Raw genomic sequence first — 15,852 nt, forward strand, 5'->3', positions numbered from 1 at the left:
CTCTTGGGCTCAAGTGATCCTCCCACCTTGGACTCCCAAAGTGCTGGAATTACAGGTGTGAGCCACTGCACCTGGCTGGTTTTTATGTTTTGTAAATGGTTATATAAGTATCTCCAATTCTGCCTCAGCCCACAAAGCTTAGAATACTTATCTAACCCTTTAAGAAAAAAGTTGGTTAACTCCTAATATTGTTAACAATCTCAACTTCAAACTGTTGTATAAATTCAGTAAATCCCAGTCAAAAACTCAAAAAGTTTGTGTGTGTGAAATTCAACAAACTGATTGTAAAAGTTAAATGAAAATGCAGAGGACCAGGAGTAGCTGAGACAGTCATGGAGAAAAACAAGGTGGGAGAATTTTTCTTATTGGACAGACAGTGTAGCTTGTCACAAGGATAGACAAATAGACTAATGGAACAAAAGAGCTCAGAAACAGACCCATGCATATATATGGACACTTGATTTATGATAAAGGTAGGAGTAATGATTTGGAGGGGGCATCAGGAGAGCTTCTGCAATGCTGGTAATATTCTACATTTAAAAATCTTGATAGTTGCTATGTAATAAATTGAGCTGTACATCATCTGTGTACTTTTTTGAACATGTATTTTCACAATAAGGTTTTTATTTTTCTTGGGACAGGGCCTCACTCTGTCACCGAGGCTGGAGCGCAATGGCATGATTGTGGCTCATTGCAACCTCGACTCCCAGGCTCAAATGATTCTCCTGCCTCAGCCTCATGAGTAGCTGGGACTACAGGTGCATGCTGCCGTGCCCAGCTTTTTTTTTTTTTTTTTTTTTTTTTTTTGGAGAGATGGGGTCTCACTGTGTTCCCCAGGCTGCAGGCTGGTCTGGAACTCCTGGCCTCAAGTGGTCCTCCTGCTTCAACCTCCCAAAATGCTGGGATCACAGGTGTGAGCCACCATGCCTGGCAACAGTAAGATTTTTAAAAGAATGTAAGTAGTGGTTCTATACAAAGCCCACTTTTCTAAACATCAGTTCTTCCCTTCAAAATCAGATAGCATTTCATTTCCATTATCTCCTAAGTGTATACATATTTAAAAATTAAACACCTGACTCTACTTCCTCACTTCTAAGGATGATAAATTTCATAAGCATAAGGACTCAGAATAAATATCCTATTTGCTCTTGGTGCGTGGCCTAATGTCTGACAAATTTATAATAGTTAAGTAAATAGTTTTGAAGAGAATTTAAAATAAACTGTGCTGAATACTGTTATTTTAATGGGACTAATTTAAAGAAGTTCATGCAGACTTTTGAAAATGGAGCTAGAGGTTACAGCGAATTATATTTATTTTTTGGTTTACTGTAGCAGTTTATTTTTCCTTATGTAAATAACAGTGGAAAACCAAAATTTGTGGTCATCTCTTTAAAACTTGAGAATTATGTACAAAAAACTTACATAAATTAAAAGAATGAATAAATTTACAGATGTAAATGTAAACTGCTTCTAGCTCAAGACTTAACACTAATAGACCAGCAAGACAGAAATGAAACTGGTTCAGGAGCTCTTGCCAGGCTCTAGAAAAATCCTGGAATGGCTGGGTGCAGTGGATCACCTAAGGTCGGGAGTTTGAGACTAGCCTGACCAACATGGAGAAACCCTGTCTCTACTAAGAATACAAAATTAGCCGGGTGTGGTGGCGCATGCCTGTAATCCCAGCTACTTGGGAGGCTGAAGCAGGAGAATCGCCTGGACCCAGGAGGCAGAGGTTGCAGTGAGCCGAGATCGCGCAATTGCACTCCAGCGTAGGGAACTGGAGCGAAACTCCATCTCAAAAAAAAAAAAAAGGAAAATCCTGGAACACTGAGTTCTCCGACACATTATTAGTACCTGCACAGATAAGGAAACTGCAGGTCACACAGACTCATCAAGCCACAGACTTCCCTCCCACAAGCATGTCCTCACCTCAGCCATGAAGTTACTGAGCCACATGTACTAAGGGTATAAATCAAAGTTATGTACAGGGTATTAGACAGATACCAAGGGAACAGTTAACAAAGTCAAAATCAGCAACAAGTTCTACAATCCGGTGCTGATATACAAGCTTCAAGGACCAGTTCTTCTGAAAGGCTTATTCTGGTTTATTGAGGCTAGCATGAGGTGTATGCATTTGCCAGGGGCAAATTTATACTTCTACATTAATCCGTGAAGCACATGATACGTGTCTGCTTGCAGTACATTTAGAAGCATTTGCAGTGGGTGATGGAGGGGCTTGATTCATCCGACTCCTGCTTGATGATCCACATCTGCTGGAAGGCGGCCAGGATGGAGCTGCCAATCCACACAAGGACTTGCACTCAGGGGAGGTGATGATCTTCTTGGAGCTGGGCACTAGGGTTGTGATCTTCTGCATCTTGTAGGTGATGCCCAGGTACACGGGGGTGTCACCAGACAGCACCACGTTGGCAAACAGGTCCTTATGGATGTGCACATCACACTTTATGGAGTTGAAAGTGGCCTGGTGGATGCCACAAGATTCCATACCCAGGAAGGAGGGCTGGAACAGCGCCTCCAGACACTGGAACCACTTGGACAGCTCCTAGATCTTCTCCAGGGAGGTGGAGGACGCTGTGGTGGCCATTTCCGCAGCTTCTCCTTGATGTTGCGCACGATCTCCCGTTTGGCTGTGGTGGTGAAGCAGTAGCTGGGCTCCCTGAAGATCTCCATGGGTTGGTTGGTCAGGTGCCAGTCATCCAGATGCAGGATGGCATGGGGGAAGGCATAGCCCTTGTAGACGGGCACCATGTGGGTCTCGGCTGTGTATGATAATACTAGTGGTGTGACCAGAGGTGTACAGGGACAGCACAGCCTGGATGGCCATGTACCTTGCTGGGGTGTTGAAGGTCTCAATCCGAGTCATCTTCTTTCTGTTGGCCCTGGGGTTCAGAGGGGCCTCAGGCAGCAGCACTGGGTGCTCCTTGGGAGCCTTGTGCAGCTAATTGTAGAAGGTGTGGTGCCAGATCTTCTCCATGTCATCTCAGTTGGTGATGATGTGGTGGTCCACGAGGCACTTGCAGGGTCAGGATGCTGCACTTGCTCTGGGCCTCATCACCCAGGTAGGAGTCCTTCTGGCCTATGCCCACCATCATCTGGTGCCGGGGATGCCCGATGATGGAGGGGAACATGACTCGGGGGAACTGTACCCAGCAAAGCCAGCTTTGCATGTGCTGGAGCCATTGTCAATGACAAGTGCCACGATCTCTTCTTCCATTGTGATCAGCAGAAGAGCAGGCAGTGGAGTGATGGCAGAACCCAGAGTGTGGGCTGGTGGTGAGTGGGCAAGTTACATTTCTGATACAGGAATAGTTGGGGGGCCAGATGTGGCAGTTCACACCTGCAATCCCAGCACTTTGGGAGGCCAAGGCAGGAGAATTGCTTGAGGTCAGGAGCTTGAGGTTATGGTGAGCCAAGATCACACCACTGCACTCCAGCCTGAGTACCAAAGACTCTGTTTCAAAAAAAAAACAAAAAACAAAACAGAATAGGTACTGTACTTTTTTTTCAATGCTGTTTGAAAAAGACAGTGAAAACAGTTATACAGGTTAGTGAGAGAGTATTTCAGTGTGGTCGTGACCATGGCTAAGTCTTCAGAGGGTAAGGGAATAAAGATGTTAAGCAGGTGCTAACCTTTTTTTTTCTTTTTTTTTTTTTTTTTTAGAAAGAGTCTCCCTCTGTCGCCTAGGCTGAGTGCAGTGGCGTGATCTCCACTTACTGCAACCTTCACCTCCCAGATTCAAGAGATTCTCGTGCCTCAGCCTCCTGAGTAGCTGGGACTACAGGCATGTGCCACCACGCCCAGCTAATGTGCTAACCAACCATTCAATTATGACCAAGATTTTCTTGTGTTTGGAAAATTAAATTCCTGGAATCTGTAGGTGTCAGAATTTAGAGTTAAGTGGCAGGAGTGTCCATCAAATTCACTTGAAGTCAGTTGAAACTTAGAATGCATTTTGCCTCCGAGAGAAACAATAGATGTTGAGTAGTTTTTAACCTATGACACAAGCCCATATGTGTACTGGAAGCACAGCGCCATAACAAACAGTTCTAATGTGGAATGCCAGAAGCAAGGCCTCTGCTGCTGTGAGGGCAGGGTCCCTTCACAATCCAAACCTGGTGACCCCAGACAGTCTATTTCAGGTTGAGGATCAGGATAAACTCTGACTTACATAATGATAGGGAAACTACTGAGGAGATAGAATGTGGGCTGGGAACACTTACTGCCTCAAGGAGGTAAGAGGAGATTGAGAAGCTCCATGGGTTTATACATCATCCCTTCTCCCCTGTGTCCTGAATGGGCCCTGAAATGAGATGCAAAATAGGGACTGGCTGGAAACTGGGGGTTCTATCCTAGGCAGCAGTTGTCTGAGTCAAAGGGGAAATAAATTTCAAGCTAAGACAGTAATAAAAGAAAGCTCATATCGACAGTCAGCTTGGGCAACTGTTCTAAGGTATTTGTAAGAAATTCCAGGCCAAGCGCGGTGGCTCACACCTGTAATCCTAGCACTTTAGGAGGCTGAGGCGGGTGGATCACCTGAGGTCAGGAGTTCAAGACCAGCCTGGCCAACATGGTGAAACCCCGTCTCTACTAAAAATACAAAAAATTAGCTGGGCATGGTGGTGGGTGCCTGTAATCCCAGCTACTTGGGAGGATGAGGCAGGAGAATCGCTTGAACCCAGAAGGTGGAGGTTGCAGTGAGCCAAGATCGTGCCATTGCACTCCAGCCTGGGTGGCAGAGCGAGACTCAGTCTCAAAAAAATAAAATAAAAGAAGAAAGAAAGAAATTCCACCATTTGAAAGCCAGGTACTGCCTGGACAGTCTTGGCACTGGCTCAAGAATAAATCCTGAAACATGGTCCTGGTCTATCACTGTTTACCTTGATTCTTCACCACTAGGTTAACAGGATATTCTTGTTCCCACAAAAGCCTCTCCATCCAACTTCTTTTATCCCTCCCATGCCCAGACTGATGGGTGTTACTTCAATTCACAGTGTCACTTCATTGCTATGTGGTGGAGGAGGATGGGGAGGATATATAGAGAGAAAGGACACAGGTTTATCAGGATACTTTGGATTGCTTGAAAACTAGAGTTGACCATTGGGTTAAGGAAACAGGAGCATGGAAAGCCAGGGTGACACCATTTTAAAATCAACTCCAGCTTAAAACTAGCAAGGCACATTCCTTGCCAGTCACGACCCATGGCCATGAGATGTTTTAGTAATGCCTGCAAGAACAAACTCCTATGACAGCAGAACGTCCAGCTGTCCCAATATTGCATAACAATATATGTTTTAAAAATAGTTATAGTTATGCTTTGACATACTTACTCAAATGCCAAGGATAACTTTCTTTTCTTTTTTTTTCTTTTTTTTTTTTTTTTTTTGAGATGGAGTTTGGCTGTTGTCACCCAGGCTAAAGTTCAGTGGCGTGATCTTAGCTCACTACAACTTCTGCCTCCCGGGTACATGTGATTCTCCTGCCTCAGCCTCCCAAATAGCTCGGAATACAGGCACACAAACTGCTGGCATTACAGGCATGAGCCACTGCACCTGGCTGAGATTTTGTTTTTCTTATACAATTCAGTGAGTTCTAGGTAAAATGGAAACATTAGAGACTAATTTGACACTGAGAAAAAAAAATGTGAAAAAGGCTTCTTAAAAATCAAACTTCCAGCCGGGTGTAGTGGCTCCCGCCTGTAATCCCAGCACTTTGGGAGGTCAAAGTGGGTGGATCACTTGAAGCCAGGAGTTTAAGACCAGCCTGGCCAACATGGTGAAACTGCATCACTACTAAAAATACAAAAATTAGCCAGACATGGTAGTGCATGCCTGTAATCCCAGCTACTTGGGAGGCTGAGGCAGGAGAATTGCTTAAGCCTGGGAGATGGAGGTTGCAGTGAGCCATGATCACACCACTGCACTCCAGTCTGGGCAACAGAGTGAGACTCCATCTCAAAAACAACAACAACAACAAACAAACAAACACAAACCCTAAAAAATCCAGACTTCCATAAAGACTTTAACAAAAATTTTGGTCCATAGCTTTCCTTGGATTACTTGATGGATGTCTGAGTTATATCCAATTAAGAGAGATTTATGATATGGAAAAACATGTTTCTAGGATTGTGGAATGGTTTTCTCTATAAAATACTTCTTAAGTTTTCAGATTCACAGACAAGTGAGTGCCCTTTGCATTCCTTCCCTTCCCTGTGTTGTTCCTTTTCCTGCTGAGCCTTCTGAGCCCCAGGAGTCATGGGATGCTCATGTTTCTTTATATTCAATGGGAACTGGGGGTTAGAGGCCCCTGCCCAGGGCTGTTGGATAAATTGAGGTTCAGAGGCATATTTGCCAGCACCTGCTGGTTCTCAGTCCCCCTTGTCCCCTTTCTCAGCTGCATATTTGCTGTCTATGCCTCGCTAGTGACATACGCGACCCTCGGCTTGTATGCCCTAAGCTTACACCTGTCATTTTCCTTCTGGTCTTAATGGTTTTCATTCTTTGGGTTGTTTAATTCAGCATCTCTCTGGGCGGCATTGGAGGGCAAAAGCCTCTTGGGAACTAGTCTTATTGAGAAAAAGAATAATGTTATCTAATTCAGAAGCCATCTAAGGGTCAATTCAAATTATGGACTTGAAAATGGTTACTCGGGCTGGGCGTGGTGGCTCACGCCTGTAACCTAGCACTTTGGGAGGCTAAGGTGAGTGGATCACCTGAGGTCAGAAGTTCAAGACCAGCCCGACCAACATGGTGAAACCCTGTCTCTGCTAAAAATACAAAATTAGCTGGGCGTGGAGGCGCATGCCTGCAATCCCAGCTACTCGGGAGGCTGAGGCAGGAGAATTGCTTGAACCCGGGAGGCAGAGTTTGCAGTAAGCCGAGATGGCACCATTGCACTCCAGCCTGGGCAACAAAAGCAAAACTCCGTCTCAAAAAAAAAAAAAAAAGAAAAGAAAAAAAGAAGAAAATGGTTACTTGGCTAGGTGTGGTGGCTCACACCTGTAATCCCAGCACTTTGGGAGGCCAAGGCGGGCAGATCATCTGAGGTCAGGGTTCAAGACCAGCCTGACCAACATGGATAAACCCCTCTCTACTAAAAATACAAAATTAGCTGGGTGTGGTGGTGCATGCCTGTAATCCCAGCTACTCAGGAGGCTGAGGCAGGACAGACACTTGAACCTGGGAAGCGGACGTTGTGGTGAGCTGAGATCATGCCATTGCACTCCAGCTGGGGCAACAAGAGCGAAACTCCAACTCAAAAGAAAAAAAAAAAAAGGTTACTTATGGCTGGGCACAGTGGCTCACGCCTGTAATCCCAATACTTTGGGAGGCCAAGGCAGGAGGATCACCTGAGGTCACAAGTTTGAGACCAGCCTGGCCAACATAGTGAAACACCGTCTCTACTAAAAACACAAAAATTAGCCGAGCGTGGTGGCAGGCACCTGTAATCCCAGCTACTCAGGAGGCTGAGGCAGGAGAATTGCTTGAACCCAGGAGGCAGAGGTTGCAGTGAGCCAAGATCATGCCACTGCATTACAGCCTGGGCGAGAGAGCAAGACTCCATCTCGGGAAAAAAAAAAAAAAAAAAAAGCTGGGCGCGATGGCTCACACCTGTAATCCCAGCACTTTGGGAGGCCGAGGTGGACGGATCACCTGAGGTTGGGAGTTCAAGACCAGCCTGATCAACATGGAGAAACCCCATCTCTACTAAAAATATAAAATTAGCTGGGTGTGGTGGCGCATGCCTATAATCCTAGCTACTTGGGAGGCTGAGGCAGGAGAATCACTTGAACCCGGGAGTTGGAGGTTGTGGTGAGCCAAGATCGTGCCATTGCACTCCAGCCTGGGCAATAAGAGTGAAACACCATCTCAAGAAAAGAAAATGGTTACTTATGAAAAAAGGTAGAAAGGAACCAGTAAGTAGGGGAGAGAGATGTAGAAAGTTTTGGAAATGAAGATGTATTTTTGGTAAGGCAAGTTATAAAGAGGATAATTTTACATAAAAAAAGGTAGCTGGGCATGGTGGCTCACACCTGTAATCCCAGCACTTTGGGAAGCCGAGGCAGGCGGATCACCTGAGGTCAGGAGTTCAAGACCAGCCTGGCCAACATGATGAAACCCCATCTGCACTAAAAATACAAAAATTAGCCGGGAGTGGTGGCACGTGCCTGTAGTCCCAGCTACTTGGGAGGCTGAGGCAGGAGAATAGCTTGAATCCAGGAGGCAGAAGTTGCAGTGAGCCGAGATCGCGCCATTGCACTCTAGCCTGGGGAACAGAGTGAGAGACTCTGTCAAAAAAAAAAAAAAAAAAAAAAAAAAAGCTTTAACCCTTTAAATCTCAGTTTTTTTTAGTAACCAAAATCCTAATAAACATAGCATAGGAATTATCTTGATAAAATGTAAACTCTTGGGGTTTTATTTTCTTGTTTTTTTGTTTTGTTTTGTTTTTTGTTTTTTTTTGAGATGGAGTTTTGTTCTTGTTACCCAGGGTAGGGTGCAATGGTGTGATCTCAGCTCACTGCAACCTCCGCCTCCCGGGTTCAAGTGATTCTCCTGCCTCAGCCTCCCTAGTAGCTGGGCTTACAGGCATGCGCCACCACACCCAGCTAATTTTGTATTTTTAGTAGAGACGGGGTTTCACCATGTTGGTCAGGCTGGTTTCAAACTCCTGACCTCAGGTAATCCACCTGCCTCGGCCTCCCAAAGTGCTGGGATTAGAGGCATGAGCCACTGTGCCCGGCCTGGATCGTTTTTTAATACTGCCTCTGGCAAACCTTGACAAAAAAGGAGGAATATAAAATAAAAAAAAAAAACCCTAAGCCCCTCAACAGAGCAGACCCCCCCTTGGCCAAAGAGAATTTTAAAAATACCCTGAAAAAGGCCAGGCGCGGTGGCTCATGCGTTTAATCCTAGCACTTTGGGAGGCCGAGGTGGGCGGATCACGAGGTCAGGAGATCGAGACTACCCTGGTTAACATGGTGAAACCCCGTCTCTACTGAAAATACAAAAAATTAGCCGGGCGTGGTGGCGGGCGCCTGTAGTCCCAGCTATTCAGGAGGCTGAGGCAGGAGAATGGCGTGAAGGCAGGAGGCGGAGCTTGCAGTGAGCCGAGATCGCACCACCGCACTCCAGCCTGGGCGACAGAGCGAGACTCCATCTCAAAAAAAAAAAAAAAAAAATCCTGAAAAACTAGTTCAGGTTATGATGGGAAGCTGGGGGTCAGACATACCTCACTATACATTTCCCCTCTTGGGATTCAGATACAACCGGCCAGCATTAATATTAAAATAGAGATCATAAAACTTACAGAACATATTATTTATGGCAATAAGATATCAAATTATAAACAGGATCTATGACCAGGTGTGGGGTTAAGTCTTCACCGGAACGTAAACAGAGTCATATGTTACATGCATATTTGTTCAATATACCTGTGTCAGGCAGGCCACTGCCATAAATATTCATAGCTCCCCTATTCAACCAGGAGACTTAGTCTTATTAAAAACTTGGAAAGAAGGCTGGGCACAGTGGCTTATGCCTGTAATCCTAGCACTTTGGGAGGCTGAGGTGGGTGGATCACCTAAGGTCAGGAGTTCAAGACCAGCCTGGCCAACATGGCAAAACCCCGTCTCTACTAAAAATACAAAAATTAGCCAGGTGTGGTGGTGGGTGCCTGTTATCCCAGCTACTCAGGTGGCTGAGGCAGGAGAATCATTTGCACTGGGAGATGGAGGTGGCAGTGAACCAAGATCATGCCACTGTACTCCAGCCTGGGTGACAGAGGAAGACTCTGTTAAAAAAAAAAAAAAAAGAAAGAAAGAAAAAAACCTTGGAAAGGAGGATCACCCCAAAATCAATTACAACTAAAATGAAATAGCCCTTACTGGGGAGTATTGTTAAGCACAGCACCCCCACTGCTGTTAAGCTTCGGGGACTCACTAGCTGAGTACACCTGTCCAAGATTAAACCTGTTTTTTACAAGTCCCCACAGGCACCTGAGAAAGACACCATAACCTACACTTGTGAACCCCTAGAAGACCTAAAGCTGTTGTTTTGCAAAGAAAGAGATAAGTAACATCCTCAGTGCCTCCTACAGGTACTCAACCTTCTTAACAACTCCCATCCCATACAGGTTTGCACCCCCAACGGATTATACCTGTGGCTATGTGGTCATCCATTCAATCAGCCTATAAATAACTTGTCTCTCATTTGGGATCATGGAAACCCATGGATACACAGTGTATTGATAATGTTTGGTTCGGGGGTCAATGTATAATAGAACAAGCAAAGCTCTTTAATATATAATTACATAACATCACTCACCTGAGAGCTAAGCAGGCGACTGGCCTTATATTGGCTGGGGTTGGGGCTGCCAATGGCTTATTGGCCCCACAGGGAAAATGTGCCTATCCCAAGGCAACTCTTCAAAACTTTACCTCATTCTACAGACTGTCTTATAAAATGGGGGAGGCTTTAGATAAATAAAAACTCTTCCTTGATTCCTTAGCAAATATAGCAATGGATAATAGATTAGCACTAGATTACTTATTGGTTGAACAAGGGGGAGTATTTGCACTATAATCAATAGACCCTGCTGCACTCATGTAAACGCCTCCAGTCAAATAGAAGAAGATCTACAGAAAATATATGAACAAACTGCCTGGTTGCATAAAAATAACCAAGACATCAATCCCTAGTCCATTACTAGGTAGCTTTATTTTAATCATTGTTATGCCCGCCTTCAGTTGGATGCAACATTTGAGTTGTTTTGCTAGGGGTAGTAACAGGCAATGAATAGTGACAAGCCATGTCTTAACTGGTCAACCATTAACAGTGCCCTTGCGGCCAGGCATGGTGGCCCACACCTGTAATCCCAACACTTTGGGAGGCCAACGCAGGCGGATCACCTGAGATCAGGAGTTCAAGACCAGCCTGGCCAACATGGTGAAACCCTGTCTCTACTAAAAATACAAAAAATCGGCCACCTTGTATCTCCTCATTCTCGACATGTCCTGGGCTCGGAACATCTCCTGGGGAGTGGCATGATTGAATCAGGGATTCCCTAGCCCCAGGTCCCCTTCTCCATCATGCTCAGGATGAGGCTGCCCAGTTCTCAGGTGCAGGACAACAGACAGAACTCAAAGTCATCCCTCTGCTCACCTGAGACAAATGAATGTCTGATTGCTTCTTCTGCCCTATTGTTTATGCAAAAATGCAGATCCACTGAGCCAGACTAAGGCATCAGCATGACTATTCCTTTACTCCCCACTCCATGTAAATTGTGTATTCAGTGAAAGGCTGATCAAAGACCCAAAAGAATGCAGCATTTTGTCTCTTATCTACCTATGACCTGGAAGCCCCCACTTCGAGTTGTCCCGCCTTTCCAGACTGAACCAGTGTACACCTTACACATATTGATTGATGTCTCATGTCTCCCCAAAATGTATAAAATCAAGCTGTGCCCCGACCACCTTTAGCACGTGTTGTCAGAACCTCCTGAGGCTATGTCATGTCATGAGTGTGTGCTCAACCTTGGCAAAATAAACTTTCTAAATTGATTGAAAAAAAAAAATCAGCTAGGTGTGGTGGCAGGCACCTGTAATCCCAGCTACTTGGGAGGCTGAGGCAGAGAATTGCTTGAACCCAGGAGGTGGAGGTTGCAGTGAGCTGAGATCATGCCATTTTACTCCAGCCTGGGCAACAGAGCAAGACTCCATCTCAAAAAGATGCTCCCTCCTGAGTCTCACTGTTTTTTTGCCCTTCTTAGGACCTTTGATAGCTGTCTGGTTATTACCAATCTTAGCCCCTTACTTATTTAACTCCTAGTGAAGTTTGTGTCTTCTAGATTACAATTCTACATGATGCTGGCACAAGGCTTCCAGCCCATCCCATTTTCTGACCCAGGAAATAAAGACATCCGCCTTTGGGCCCATAGATGGGGCACCCAGATAATTTTTACTTCTCCAATCTTATGCCCATAAAATCAGCAAGAAGAAGTTACAGAAGAATGACCTTCGCACTTCATCTCTCCTTAAGATTAAGAGATCTCTTATAAATCGAGGATTGTTACGGAAACAGGAGCATAGGAGAGCCAGGGTGATACCATTTTAAAAAATCAACTCCATCTAGGGGCTGGGCACGGTGGCTCACGCCTATAATCCCAGCATTTGGGAGGCCAAGGCAGGCAGATCACGAGGTCAGGAGATCGAGACCATCCTGGCTAACGCAGTGAAACCCCGTCCCCACTAAAAATACAAAAAATCTCTGGGTGTGGTGGCAGGCACCTGTAGTCTCAGCTACTCAGGAGGCTGAGGCAGGAGAATGGTGTGAACCCGGGAGGCGGAGCTTCCAGTGAGCCGAGATCGCACCACTGCACTCCAGCCTGGGCTCTGTCTCAAAACAAACAAAAAAAAAAAATCAACTCCATCTAAAACCAGCAAGACACATTCCTTGCTAGTCACCACCCGTGGCCATAAGATGTTTTAACTAAGGAAGCAGTTTAGTAATGCCTGCGAGGACAAACTCCTATGACAGCAGAATGTCCAGATGTCCTGATATTGAGTAACAATATATGGTTTTAAGATAGTTATAATCGGCCAGGCGCGGTGGCTCACGCTTGTAATCCCAGCACTTTGGGAGGCCGAGGCGGGCGGATCACGAGGTCAGGAGATCGAGACCGTGGTGAAATCCCGTCTCTACTAAAAATACAAAAAAAAAAAATTAGCCGGGCGTGGTGGCGGGCGCCTGTAGTCCCAGCTACTCGGAGAGGCTGAGGCAGGAGAATGGCGTGAACCCGGGAGGCGGAGCTTGCAGTGAGCCGAGATTGCGCCACTGCACTCCAGCCTGGGCGACAGAGCGAGACTCCGTCTCAAAAAAAAAAAAGATAGTTATAATCATGCTTTGAGGTAATTACACACTCAAATGCCAAGGATAACTTTCTTTCAATCAACAAACTCCTAAATTGTCATGCTGTCAGCCCGCCAGCATGTAGACATAACTTAGCTTTAACATCGTTAAGGCCCCTACATAAGAAGAGTTGAAAACAGGGATGGCACGTTGCTCCTCTTGCTTCCTGAGGACGCCTTACTCTGTAACTGAGTAGCTTTCAATAAACTACCTCTTACTGTGCCCTCTGTGACTCGCCGTGAATTCCCTCCTGCGTGAGATCCAAGAACCCTCTCTTGGGGTCTGCATTGGACCCCTTTTTCCAGCAACAGTGAGACTCTCTGAATTTTGGAATATTTTTAATTCCTGAAGAGGTGTGTGAAAATGGTGTGCCTGTAATGACAAAGGAGTTAAGTAGGGTGATATAGAGTAGAGGAGGAGGAAAAGTTAGAAATGAAACTCTAAGCTAGAAGGCAGTCTAGATAATAGAGATAACTCCAAATAGCTTATAAGAGGATTAGTTTTAATCAGTTTGATATAAAGAAGTATACTGCCAATGGCAGGGATGGGAGGGGTTGTGTAACTTCCATAAATAACACTGAATGTCACTGTTTCAAATGTATTTATAATCCCTGGGTTAGAGTCAACTCAGGAATGGAAAGACATTTTTAACTGGCTGACTCTACCAGCAGGTGGAATGAGTGCTTCATGAGGTGAGGCAAGCAAGAGATGATAGTGTTGAGTTTATGATATTTTGAGTTTATTACTAGGTAGCTTTATTTTAATCACTGATAGGCCTGCCTTCAGTGGAAGGCAACAACTCAAATGCAACATTTGAGTTGTTTTGCTAGGGGTAGTGACAGCCAATGAATAGCCGTCTCTTAACTCTTTATATACATGAGGTTTCAAAGCACTTATTTGGATGTTTGCCCACATTCTCTCACCTTATCCCCTAACCAGAGGCATCTACTTTAGAGCTGGCAGCCTCATGCAGCCCATTAACAAGGATTGAGACCAAAGAATACTTTTCAGACTTTGAGGTTAACCTCTGCACTCTGGACTTAAACCTTCTTGAGTCACCTGAACAGGCATTTCGTTTCAAAACATTTCAAGACAGTTTTGAATGACATTGCTAGAGTCTTGTGTAAAAATGGGTGCAGGCATCCAGGGGACAGCTGGTCTGATGTCACACTGGCCAGTGACAGGGTCTTCCTGAGTTCTGTCAGCAGAAAGTCATATCAGCTGCAGATTTTCCTCAGGTAATTCAAGTCTCCAAGCCTGATTCTATACAAACTGGATGCAATCACCTGTCCACTGGGAAGTGGGGATGAATAGGAGATGGCGATGCTTTGGGTTCCTCTGGAATGTGCCTCACAAATACTAAGGGTAATCATTGGGCGGGGTGGCCAATCATTTGATAAACCAAACACCAATTAACCCTCCCAAAAAGAAAGGGGCTAATTTGTTACACTTAGATATTTCGCAGTAAAACATCTCAGCTAAGGAAAAGTTTGGAAAAAGGGAAAAAGTATGTGAATGCTCTTTAGCATGGAACAATATGAAACCACCACTGGAAAAAAATAATGCACAAGTAACATCTAAGTACTGCTCAGAATGCTGCAGTGATCACATCACTTCTCTGCTCAAAACCCCTCGATGGTTTGAAATTATATGCCAGGGAAATTATATGCAAGCTCTCCAGCCTAGCATTGAAGGCCCCACGCCTCCTTTTCACCTCCACCCTACTGGCCGCCCTCAGTCTGCTTTGGCCAGCCCGGACCCCTTGCTCTTGCAGGAATCTCAGTCACCTGAACCTGAGTAGTTGCTCCGGTCAAAAGGGAAGTAAAAGTCAACTACCTGCGCCTGCAATGTCCTTTCCCATGCCTGTCTGCCTATCCTACCCACCCCAGCCGCATTTTGTCCCGCTCTGGAAACTCCCAGCAGTCGGTTCTCATCACAGCACCTTCTGTAGTGGTTGATGAACTTAAGTATGCACCCTCCTCCAAGGCCGACACACTTTTCGAATCAGGTCAGCGGTGTCACTGGTGTAAAGTCCTAAAACTAAAACAGAACGAAGGTGTTTCCCCCAAAGATTCCACCTCGTAGACCCAGCACTCACCCCAACAGAGAAGAGGGTCGAGCTGGCCGGGAGGACGCGGACGCCCGAGACTCTGCCTCTGGCTTTACAAACTGTCCAATGACCCGCTGCGGCGGGGATGTTTCGTAAACGGCCGGCCAATAGCGGAGAGGGAGGCGGGCCTCGGTGGGGGCCTGGCCCAGTGAGAGTCGCGCGGGGGACGACCTCTGTCCAGCTGCGACCCAATGGGAGTCCCCGCCAGGAGACACAACCAGCGGCCCTCCGGGGATTTATAAGGCCCCCGCCAGCAACCGCGCGTTGGGATTCGTGGTGTTGCTGGAGAGCCGTATAGTGTCTGCAGTCAGCGACCCTCCAACTTCAACTACTGGATCGACCATGGTGAGGGATGCTGTGCGGGGGAAGGTGTCGCACGATGGGGAGGATGCCGGGGACGCACGGGGGGTCGGTGGGAAGGGCCCGCAGCGCAAAAAGGAAGGGCGCCCCGGCAGTCCAGGGTGTGGGGTGGGCTGCGCGGGGATGCCAGGGGTGTTTGGGCGTTCAGGGCGAAGGTGGGCTCTGCAGAAAGCCCGGGGACGCCCGAGGAGTCCCGGCACCACTTTTCTACCCTACTTCCCCTACGGGAGGCGGTGCGAGCTAGAAACGTTCTGAGCGCCCCAGAAGCGCTGCGGGATTAGGAAGGCTGGCGAGCGGTAAAGCGTGGGCGAGAACGTGGTGTGGTCGCTTGTGCGCTGCGCGCAAGGTCGGGCAGCGGAGTCGGCTCTGCGGCGGAGAGCGCTCTGGAGCCTGGAGGGGATCTAGGACCCGCCCCAAATTTCTCTCGCTGCGGTCCTGGACAAAGAGGTGCCGGCTTG

The 15,852-nt window shown here is 46.5% G+C and overlaps 1 long non-coding RNA gene across 1 annotated transcript; it reads right to left on the reverse strand.

Annotated features, from left to right (window-relative positions):
* Positions 1-898: 898 nt before the first annotated feature.
* LOC100595731 lies at positions 899-15,080 on the reverse strand. The gene is made up of 3 exons (XR_004031670.1): positions 15,023-15,080; positions 4,243-4,322; positions 899-3,472 (listed from the first exon to the last, which is right to left on the reverse strand). It is a non-coding gene; the product is annotated as an uncharacterized LOC100595731 (long non-coding RNA).
* Between the last annotated feature and the right edge of the window lie 772 nt (positions 15,081-15,852).

The sequence above is a fragment of the Nomascus leucogenys genome, chromosome 9, assembly GCF_006542625.1.
Source record: "Nomascus leucogenys isolate Asia chromosome 9, Asia_NLE_v1, whole genome shotgun sequence".
Lineage (NCBI taxonomy): Eukaryota > Metazoa > Chordata > Mammalia > Primates > Hylobatidae > Nomascus > Nomascus leucogenys.